The sequence below is a fragment of the Cnephaeus nilssonii genome (assembly GCF_951640355.1).
Source record: "Cnephaeus nilssonii genome assembly, chromosome: 4".
Taxonomy (NCBI): domain Eukaryota; kingdom Metazoa; phylum Chordata; class Mammalia; order Chiroptera; family Vespertilionidae; genus Cnephaeus; species Cnephaeus nilssonii.
The window spans coordinates 109063832-109072903 of NC_137075.1; the positions used below are offsets into that span (position 1 = coordinate 109063832).

General features: G+C 62.0%; 1 gene segment (V, D, J or C); it reads right to left on the reverse strand.

Annotated features, from left to right (window-relative positions):
- Positions 1-1629: 1629 nt before the first annotated feature.
- Positions 1630-7275, reverse strand: LOC307098333 (Ig delta chain C region membrane-bound form-like). The segment is given in 4 exons: positions 7266-7275; positions 6336-6599; positions 4105-4521; positions 1630-1931 (listed from the first exon to the last, which is right to left on the reverse strand).
- Between the last annotated feature and the right edge of the window lie 1797 nt (positions 7276-9072).

The window sequence follows — 9072 nt, forward strand, 5'->3', positions numbered from 1 at the left end:
TCTGACTTCGCGCTCGCATGATGGGGACCCACCGGCGGTTTGAGCCGTGGCTGCCAGGACAAGTCAGGTTTCAAAAGACCACCCGGTTGTAGGTGGAGGGGGGCAGCCTGGAGGCTCCTGGGAGCTCTGGCGGGAGGTGTCTCGGGTGGTGAAGCAGGAGGCCGGCTGTGCACAGCGGCGGACGGAGGGCCATGGGTCCATGCGGCGGGTGGTCATTTGCTGAGATGGCAGAGGGGGCGAGCGGGCTCAGAGGGAATCACGCCGAGAGCAGGACAGTGGCTGCCTCTGTGACAGCTGAGGTGAGCATGCAGGGACGGCGCACCAGGCCGTGGCCGAGCCGAAGGCATCCTGATGCTGCCACTGCCTGTTTGGTGAGCGCTTTCTACCTGCCTGGAGGGTCCTACCTGCCTGCTGGTCCTACCTGAGTGGAGGGTCCTACCTGCCTGGAGGGTCCTACCTGTCTGGAGGGTCCTACCTGCATGGAGGGTCCTACCTGCATGGAGGGTCCTACCTGCCTGCTGGTCCTACCTGAGTGGAGGGTCCTACCTGCCTGGAGGGTCCTACCTGCCTGGAGGGTCCTACCTGCATGGAGGGTCCTACCTGCCTGGAGGGTCCTACCTGCCTGGCGGGTCCTACATGCCTGGAGGGTCCTACCTGCCTGGAGGGTCCTACATGCCTACAGTAGGATTCCTGGTGGCAAGGGGAGGGATGAGGGGCCCCTGCGGCTGTGACCTGGGCTGCTGGCACGGGGACAGCGCGGGGGGTGGGGGGAAGAGTTGGCGGGGCGTCAGTGGGGATGGGATAGGGTGGAGCAGCAGTGGTGTGCTCATTTTCCTCAGCGGCTGGGGCCAATGCCCCGAGTGTGCCTCCTCAGCCTTGCTGAGCAGCGTTCAGGTTGATTGGATCCTCCCCCTCCCCTCCCACAGGCTCCAGGGAGAACCCAGTTGGCCTTTTCCAGCTTCTGGGGGCGCCCACACCCCTGGGCCCCTGGCTGTCTTGGTGGGTGTCCTCATGGATGTCCCCGTGACTGTCCCGGTGGGTGTCCCCGTGGCAGCTGGCTGCACAGCAAGAAGTGCCAGCTTCTCTCTGTGACGATGCTGCCCGGCAACAAGAGGAACCCTCCCAAATCAATGTCCTGGCTTACAGGTTCTGGGAACATGCTCATGAAGTGTGCGTGCTGCCTGCAGACTGGCACACATGTGCCTTGTGTGTGCGTGCACATGCGTGCATGTGTGTGTGTGCAGGGGCATGCTGCATGCGTGCACTGTGCATGTTGCTTCTGTGTGAGCTGTGTGTGCGGACACACCTGTGCACCTGCAGAGCCTGCACCCTGGGTTTGGGTGGAGCAGGGCCTCCAGGGAGCTCCGTGCAGCCCACCCCTGCTGTGAGTGGGCGCTCAGCACCCTGGTCTCGGGACCGAGGCACGTCCTGATGGCCGGGACAGAAACGGAGGCAGGCGCAAGGAGCCAGAACTGTTTATGGGGTAGCCAGCGGGCAGCAGGAGGAGGTGCCAGGGTCAGGGCCGGCTCTGCGGGCCGGGCGGGGGGCCGTGTTCCTGTCCCGGAGGCCTGTGGCTGAGGGGACCTGTGCAGTCCCCCCCACGCGCTGTGAGGGCCCCGGGCGGCTCCCTCAGGCCAGGCCGGTGCCCACGGCCCACTGCCCTCCTGCCGGGGGTTCCCAGCTCCGCACAGTCCCGGGCCGGCTCCAGCGAGCCCCCTGGAAGGGCATCTTTTGGGCACAGCCCAGGGGGGCCGGGTCCCGGCCCTTCACCTTGACGAAGGTGACGAAGACGCTGTAGAGCAGGGTGAGGAGGAAGAGGGCCACGAAGGTGGGCCACAGGCGGCCGGCAGCGTCCAGGGCCGCGTCCAGGTCGGCGGAGCCGTCACAGTCCTCGTCCATGCTCAGGGGGCCCCAGAGGGGCGGGGCCGGACCTGGGGAGGAAGAGCGCCGGGTGAGGCCGGTCCTGCAGTCTACCCCACGGCGGCAGTTGCACGCGAGGCGACAGCTCACAGAGTCCAGTGCCCGCCCTGTTACCCACCGGACAGGCACCTGCAACCCGCCTTCTCGAGGCCAGGCCCCTGCCCGGCCCAGCAGAACCAGGTGGGTCACAGCCCCGATGGGGCAGGTGAACCATAAGGAAACACGAGCACATCAGTCAACACACGTGTGACCAGACAGCCAGGGAGGCGCTGGCCGTCGGTACACGCAGACGCACCGGCCCGACCCCGGCAGCCTGGCCGTGGAGCCTCCCTCAGAAGTGCCAGCTGTGCCCAGCTGCGTGGCTCAGTGGCTGAGCGTCGACCTATGAACCAGGAGGTCACGGTTCGATCCCCGGTCAGGGCACATGCCTGGGTTGCAGACTCCATCCCCAGGGTGGGGCGTGCAGGAGGCAGCTGATCCATGATTCTCTCTCCTCATTGATGTTCCTATCTCTCTCTCCCCCTCCCTTCCTCTCTGAAATCAGTAAAAATACTTAAAGTATATATTTGGAAGTGGCAGCTGTGATGAGCTGTGGAAGACGAGATGTTGCCAACCAGACAAAGAGAGGAGGGAACAGCACTCTAAGCAGAGGAACAGCATGCACGGGTGCCCTGTGTTGGGAGAGAGCCTGGTCCAGGAGGATGGAAGGGCCCCGTGTGGCTGGCGTGGAGAGCTGGGATGTGTGGGGGGCAGGAGGCCAGGCCCAGGAGGTGTGTAGGCCCTGACGGCGTCCGGACGAGTGCCAGGGCTGAGCCAGGGCACATGCCCAGGTTAGAGTATGGCAGTGGTCGGCAAACTCATTAGTCAACAGAGCCCAATATCAACAGTACAACGATTGAAATTTCTTTTGAGAGCCAAATTTTTTAATATTTCAACTTCTTCTAACGCCACTTCTTCAAAACAGACTCGCCCAGGCCGTGGTATTTTGTGGAAGAGCCACACTCAAGGGGCCCAAGAGCCGCATGTGGCTCGTGAGCCGCAGTTTGCCGACCACGGGAGTATGGCATCCTCATCCCGCTGGATTGGGAGGGGGACTTGCCCAGCCCGGGGCGGGGTGCCGGGGCCGGGCAGGAAGTGAGCCTGGGAACCCGCACGCAGCGCAGGCCGCGGGGCCTGCTGTCGGTGGCGTGGGTGCGGGAGGTAGGCCGGGCACGGGTGAGCGCCAAGGCTCTGCGGTCTGTTGGCTCTAACAATAAAAAGCGGGTACAGCTTTGCTTCTCCTCATTTTATTCTTTGAGTAACGAGTGACTAATTCCTAGCGTATGCTCCATACTCAGGGGTCCTCAGCGAAATGGAAATTTAAAGAACAGCGGTCCGTCGCCATCGAGACTGAGAGCCACCGGGGAGCCAGGCCGGGGCCTGGGGCCTGGGGCCTGGGGACCGGATCCCTCGTGACCAGCCCGGCGGGCAGGGCCGTCTCCGTAGTCCTGCGCAGCCTGTGGCGCTGTGTACACCGAGCACAGGTCAGCGGGTGAGGGTTGGGCCGCCTGGATGGTGTCCCGCTCGCGGCCCAGCCCAGCGAGCCCATCCCGTCCCACGGAGGCCAGGAGGACGAGGACGGGGCAGGGTCTGGGTACCGTGCCTGACGGGGTGGCCTGGCAGGAAGCTCAGAGGGGAGGGTGAGACCTGGACGCTGTGAGCCCCACCCCGTGGGTCCCTGTCCCCTCCACAGTCAGCATGGGGTCCGGCCTCCCTTCTGGGTGCACCCGGCTCCCAAGGTGCTGGCCGTGGTCTGGGTCGGGTTCTGGGGCCCTGGGAGCCTGGGGAGGCACGGACATCCCTGGGGGACAGCCGCCTGCAGTGACCACCCCGTGTCCACCCGGGGAAGGCCCTGCTCCGTGCCCGGTGACCGGTGTGTCTTCACAGGAAATGGCTGCTCCTCGGGACCTGGCGGGGGGGGGGGGGGTCCCCGCCGCCCGCCCTCCTGGACCAGCACCCAGTGTGGGGACAGCAGGAATGGGTGGGACGGACCGGTGTCAGGTCACCCAAATCCCCGGGTGTGGGGACAGCGAGTGCAAACTCCAGATACCCAGTCAGCCGGGTGGGGCTGTCCCGGGGGCGGCACAGACCCGGCCGCTGCCCCTGCTGCCCGCCCCCAGCCCTGTGCCCGGGGAGGGGGCTCACCTGCAGTGTCCAGGCTCCAGCTGGTGTTGAGCAGCCTCCCCGAAGCCGGGTGGCTGACCTCGCACGTGTAGGTGGCCCGCGAGGGGCCGGGGGCGGCCGGGACCCGCAGGACGCTCCAGGTGCGGAACGTGCTGGTTCCCGGCTCGGCTGTGGGCGCCGCGGTGGCAACCCAAGAAGCGTCCACCTGGCGCGGGCCCTCCTGCCAGGTGAGGCGCAGCCCTGCGGGCGAGAAGCCCGCCACCTCGCACAGGAGCCAGGAGGCCGCCCCGGCAGAGTCGTGAGCTCCAGGCGTGGCCAGGACCCGGACGGCGAGGCTGCTGGGCGCCGTGGCAGCTGTGGGGAGGAGCCCGGTTGTGCCCGAGCCATGGGCAGCCTCTGGAGAATGCGTGTCCTTGTCGGTGGAGATGGCCAGAAGGGCTGTGGAGAGAGGACATGGGAGGCCCTGGCCCGTTCCTTCCCTGCTCCCCCTGGTCCGTGCCCCCAGGGACTGGCCTCGGAGAGAGGGGTCCAGCACCCCAGCTTCTGGCTGGGACCCAGGCTGGGGTCTGGGCATGGTGACCGGATCCCTCGTGATCCCTGGGTTCAGGGGTCGGGGGCCCTGAAGGGGAAGTGGGTGGGTGAGGGTGTTGCCTCCTGGCCCGCCCGTGGTCGGGGCAGTGGCCGCTCTGTGGCCCCAGCTGTGAGGTGCAGGTTCTAGCCCCACCCCGGCCCCATGGTCCCTGTGTCGGTGCCCGGAGTGCGCTCCGGTTCTGGTGGGACCCTGTCGGCCTGGTGGCCCTGACCGACTGCCAGGTGCTCAAGGACCATCCGTCTGGCAACATCTTCTGTGGTTTAGGGCGTGAGAGCCAGCAGGTGAACGGCCACAGGCCGACAGCAGGCCAGGAGCAGCACGCTTGTAAAGGGACACGCCCTGGCCCGTGTGGCTCAGTGGTTAGAGCGTCGGCCCACAGACTGAAGGGTTCTGGGTTCGATTGCAGTCAAGGGCATGCACCTTGGTTGCTGGCTCAATCCCCAGCACTGGTTTGGGTGTGTGGGGAAGGCAATCAATGGATGTGTCTCTCACATCAATGTTTCTCTCCCTCTGTCGCTCCCTCTCCCCTTCACTCTCTCTAAAAACCAACGGGAAGGGTATCCTCGGGTGAGGATGAACAAAGAATAAAAACAAAACCGCAAAGGACACAGTAACCGTGTCTCCGTCCATCTGGAAGTGAGGGACCGTCCCCAGGATGTGTCTGGGCGCACGCACCCCGGGAGAGCCGACGGCAGCCGGCCGTGTGGGCGCTGAGAGCGCCGTGGGGGGCCACCCCGGCCAGGGCTCCCTGCGCCTGCCCAGCACACCTCTGCCGCACTGGCAACCCGCTCAGAGCACGGGCACCCTCGCCTGGCTGGCAGACCCGGGGTGCACCACACGACCCCCGCCTTCAGGGGGCGCCCTGTGTTTCTGTGAGGAGCAGGGGGGCGGGCTCCGTGCTCCTGGCTGCTCTGGCAATGAGTCCCCACAAAAGCCTCCAGGACAAGCCCATGTCTCAGCCAGGCCCGTGGGCGGGGGCGTCCTGGTGCTGCCCCGGGGCCCTCCTCGTCCACTGTGCTCCCTGCGGTGTGACCCGGCGGGCCCCCGGTGTCTGAGAGGCCTGGGTGGCACGTGGCATAGCGCCTGGCACGCGGTAGGTGCTCAGGAGCCGTAAGTTCAGAGCCCCGTCCTTCCTGACCAGGATGTGACTTGAAGACTCCCAGGAGAAGTCATGGCGGCTGCCTGAAGGAGGCAGCCTAAGGCATGGACAGGCGGGCAGGGGTAAGCTGGCAGAGGGTCTCCTCACCTGGGCCTCTGGCAGTGGTGGGGGCCGGGGTGAGTTTCTCTGAGACAGTTGGCCTGTGGGTCACGGAGAGGGTCTGGGTTTCCCAAGACGCTGAAAGCAGAGGGGCAGTGGGCAGCCGAGGTCAGAGAGCATCGTGGGCGCAGGGGGGACAGGCTGCCGGGTGGACGGGAAGACATGGGTAGGGCAGGGAGGGGCAGGGAAGGGGCCGGGGAGGGGCTGCTGCCTCCAGCACTCTGGGGACAGGGGTGGAAGGGACTGGGTTCGAATGCTGGAGCTGGAGCGGCTGAGGGCAGAGTGGGGGGTAGGGAGTGAGCCGCTCTGGGAGGTGGCTGGGTGCCCATCGGGGCCCAGTCCCTGCTTTGGTCCTTGAGGCCAGGCCCTGGAAGATGCTGGGACATGCTGGAGGCCACCCACCTGGCCACTGGAAGGTCTTGGAAGTGTGTTTGGCACTGCAGACGAGTGAGCCAGGCTTCCAGACGACGGTTCGGTAGAAGAGGTAGGTGACCCTCTGCTTGTAACCCCCAATCACAACGTCCTCTGTGGGCAGCTCCTCTGTGCCTATGTTCCAGGTGGCTGAGTCGGACCCTGTCACCAGGCAGGCCAGGGTCACCTTCACGCCTGCTTTTGGGGCCTTGCACTCCGCGACCATGGGGAGCACAGTCACCTCGGGAGCACCACCTGGAAGACAGACGGGGGTGGTTCTGAGGCCGGGCACTCCCAGGGCACAGGGCAGTGTGAGAGGAGAGGTCCCCGTCCTGGGGGCCCTGGCAGAGCCCTGGAGGGGAGGCCCAGACAAACCCCGGTCCCCTTGCTCTATGCATCTCCTGTTCTAACCCCTCCCATGGCGCCGCGAGGGGTGAAGATACCCCAGGTCAGGGTGTGCCCTGGGGGATGGGCCTGGGGGCCTCAGTTGCCCAGCAGGTGAGGCACAGCATGGCTGGACTTGTGTGTCGTCACCTGAGCAGCAGTGAGGTCAGCCCTTCCTGTCCCCAACTCCTGCCTCCAAGGGCTCTGCTGCTTGGGACCAGCCTATCGGTGACTTTGGTCTCAGCGGGGGTGTCCAGCCCTGTCCTGGAGGGAGGTGGGGCACACGGCTCCATCAGCCAATGTCCAGACAGACGACACCCTGCATGTGCTTCAGGCCTGGATGCTTGTAGGGCTGTCACTCATGGACGCTGGGTTCCTGGACTGGCAGCTCCCTGGTGGGTTGGCTCACAGCTTCCTCATCCTTTCTGTGGGGACCTGGGTGACCAAGTTGGATGGCCCACGTGGAGTCCCTAAAGGCCCTGCTCTATCTTAGTTTCATGGCGCCTTTTCTCCCGTCCCCCACCTCCTCCCATGTACCTGCACCCATACTGCCTGTCGGTGCTGGGACAGGGCCACAGGTCCCTGTGATTCAGCTGGCACGCAGGCTGTTGGGCTGGGCAGTGCACCGTGCCCTCTCTGAGGGTCCCTGGGCCCTGATCTCCCAAGCGTCTGGTGACCCTGTTCTCATCTTTTCCTGGGGCTATCTCCCCTCCCCATAAAGTAACAAGGTCCTCCTGGAGTCAGGTGGCTCCAAACCCCATAGGTCTTTGTCCTCACAGGAGGCGGACTTGGACACAGAGACATGCACAGGAAGTGGCCATGCATGGAGAAAGCTCTACAGAAGGACACCAGCAGCTCCCAGAGCAGCAGTGGGGAGGGCCTGGCCACCCCCTTACAGCCTGGGGACACCGGCCCTGTGACCCTTGACCTCGACATCCAGCCTCCGGGTCTGAGACAGTGAATTTCTGCTGTTTAAGCCCACGGGTCTATGGGACTGTGGTACCTCTGACTGTAGAAAATAAATGTGGACTGTAGTACCAGAAGTGGGGTGTGATGGTACCAGCACCTAAGAGTGTGGACGTGGCTTTAGAACTGGGTGGTGCGTGGAGGCCTGGAAGGTCTGAGGTGAGGGTTAGAAAAGCCCAAACTGGGAGCATTTGAGTTCTTGCTTTCCAGCATTGTCGTCATTTGGGCTCAAATAAATTCTTATAAACATTCTCTACAGAGGGGGCATTGGAAGATGGTGGTGCAGTAGGGGGATCTTTCTCCCACCTCCTCCCAGAATCTAACTGGTATTGAAACTAAATTGGAGAATAGTCACCCTGAAATACCAGATGAAGACTGGCTGGAGAGGAGACTTTGAAACAAGGAAAGGCAGAAACCACCTCAAGACTGCACCTGTACAACAGCTCAGACGACGTGGTTGGGGCTGAGCCTCACAGTTAGCCAACCTGAGAGGAGATCCCGACCACAAATGGGACAACAATAATCAAGACACAATTATAACAGAAGAGCCCAAATAATACACTAAAGGGTCACTCCTAGAGTATCCACCTCAGGAGTTCAAGGAGACAGCACCATCTGGGTCCCACAGGATATTTATTACGAAAGGATACACCACAAAGACTGGGAGTCATAGCAGGTATATCTAACACATAGAAATAAACACAAAGAGACAACTTAAATGGGGAGACAAAGAAACAACCCCCAAATGGAAGAAAATGAGGAATCTCCAGAAAAAAACCTAAATGAGAGGGAGGTAAGCAATTTATCAGACATAGAGATCAGAGTAACGGTTATAAGGGTGCTCAGGAATTTAGGAGGAACTACAAGGAACTTAGTGGGAACTACAGCAACATGACAAAGAATGTAGAAACCATGAACAAGAACCAGCCAGAAATGAAGAATAGTATATCTGACACCAAGAATACACTGGAAGGAATTAAAAGCAGGCTTGATGAAGCAGAGGATCGAATCAGTGATTTGGAAGACAAGGTAGGAGAAAACATTCAATTAGAGCAGCAAAATGGAAAAAGAAACAACTTAAAACACATGAGGAGAGTTTAAGGGGACTTTAGGTCAACATGAAATAAAATAACATCTGCATCATAGGGGCAACTAGAGGGAGAGGAAAGTGAGCAAGGAATAAAGAACCTGTTTGAAGGAACCATGACAGAAAACTTCCCTAATCTGGTGAAGGAAAAAGCCACACAGGTTCAGGAAGCAGAGTCCCAATCAAGATGAACACAAAATGACCTACACCAAAACACATCATAATGAAAATGGCAAACATTAAAGGCAAAGAGATAATTTTAAGAGCAGCAAGCAAGAGATAGTCAATTAC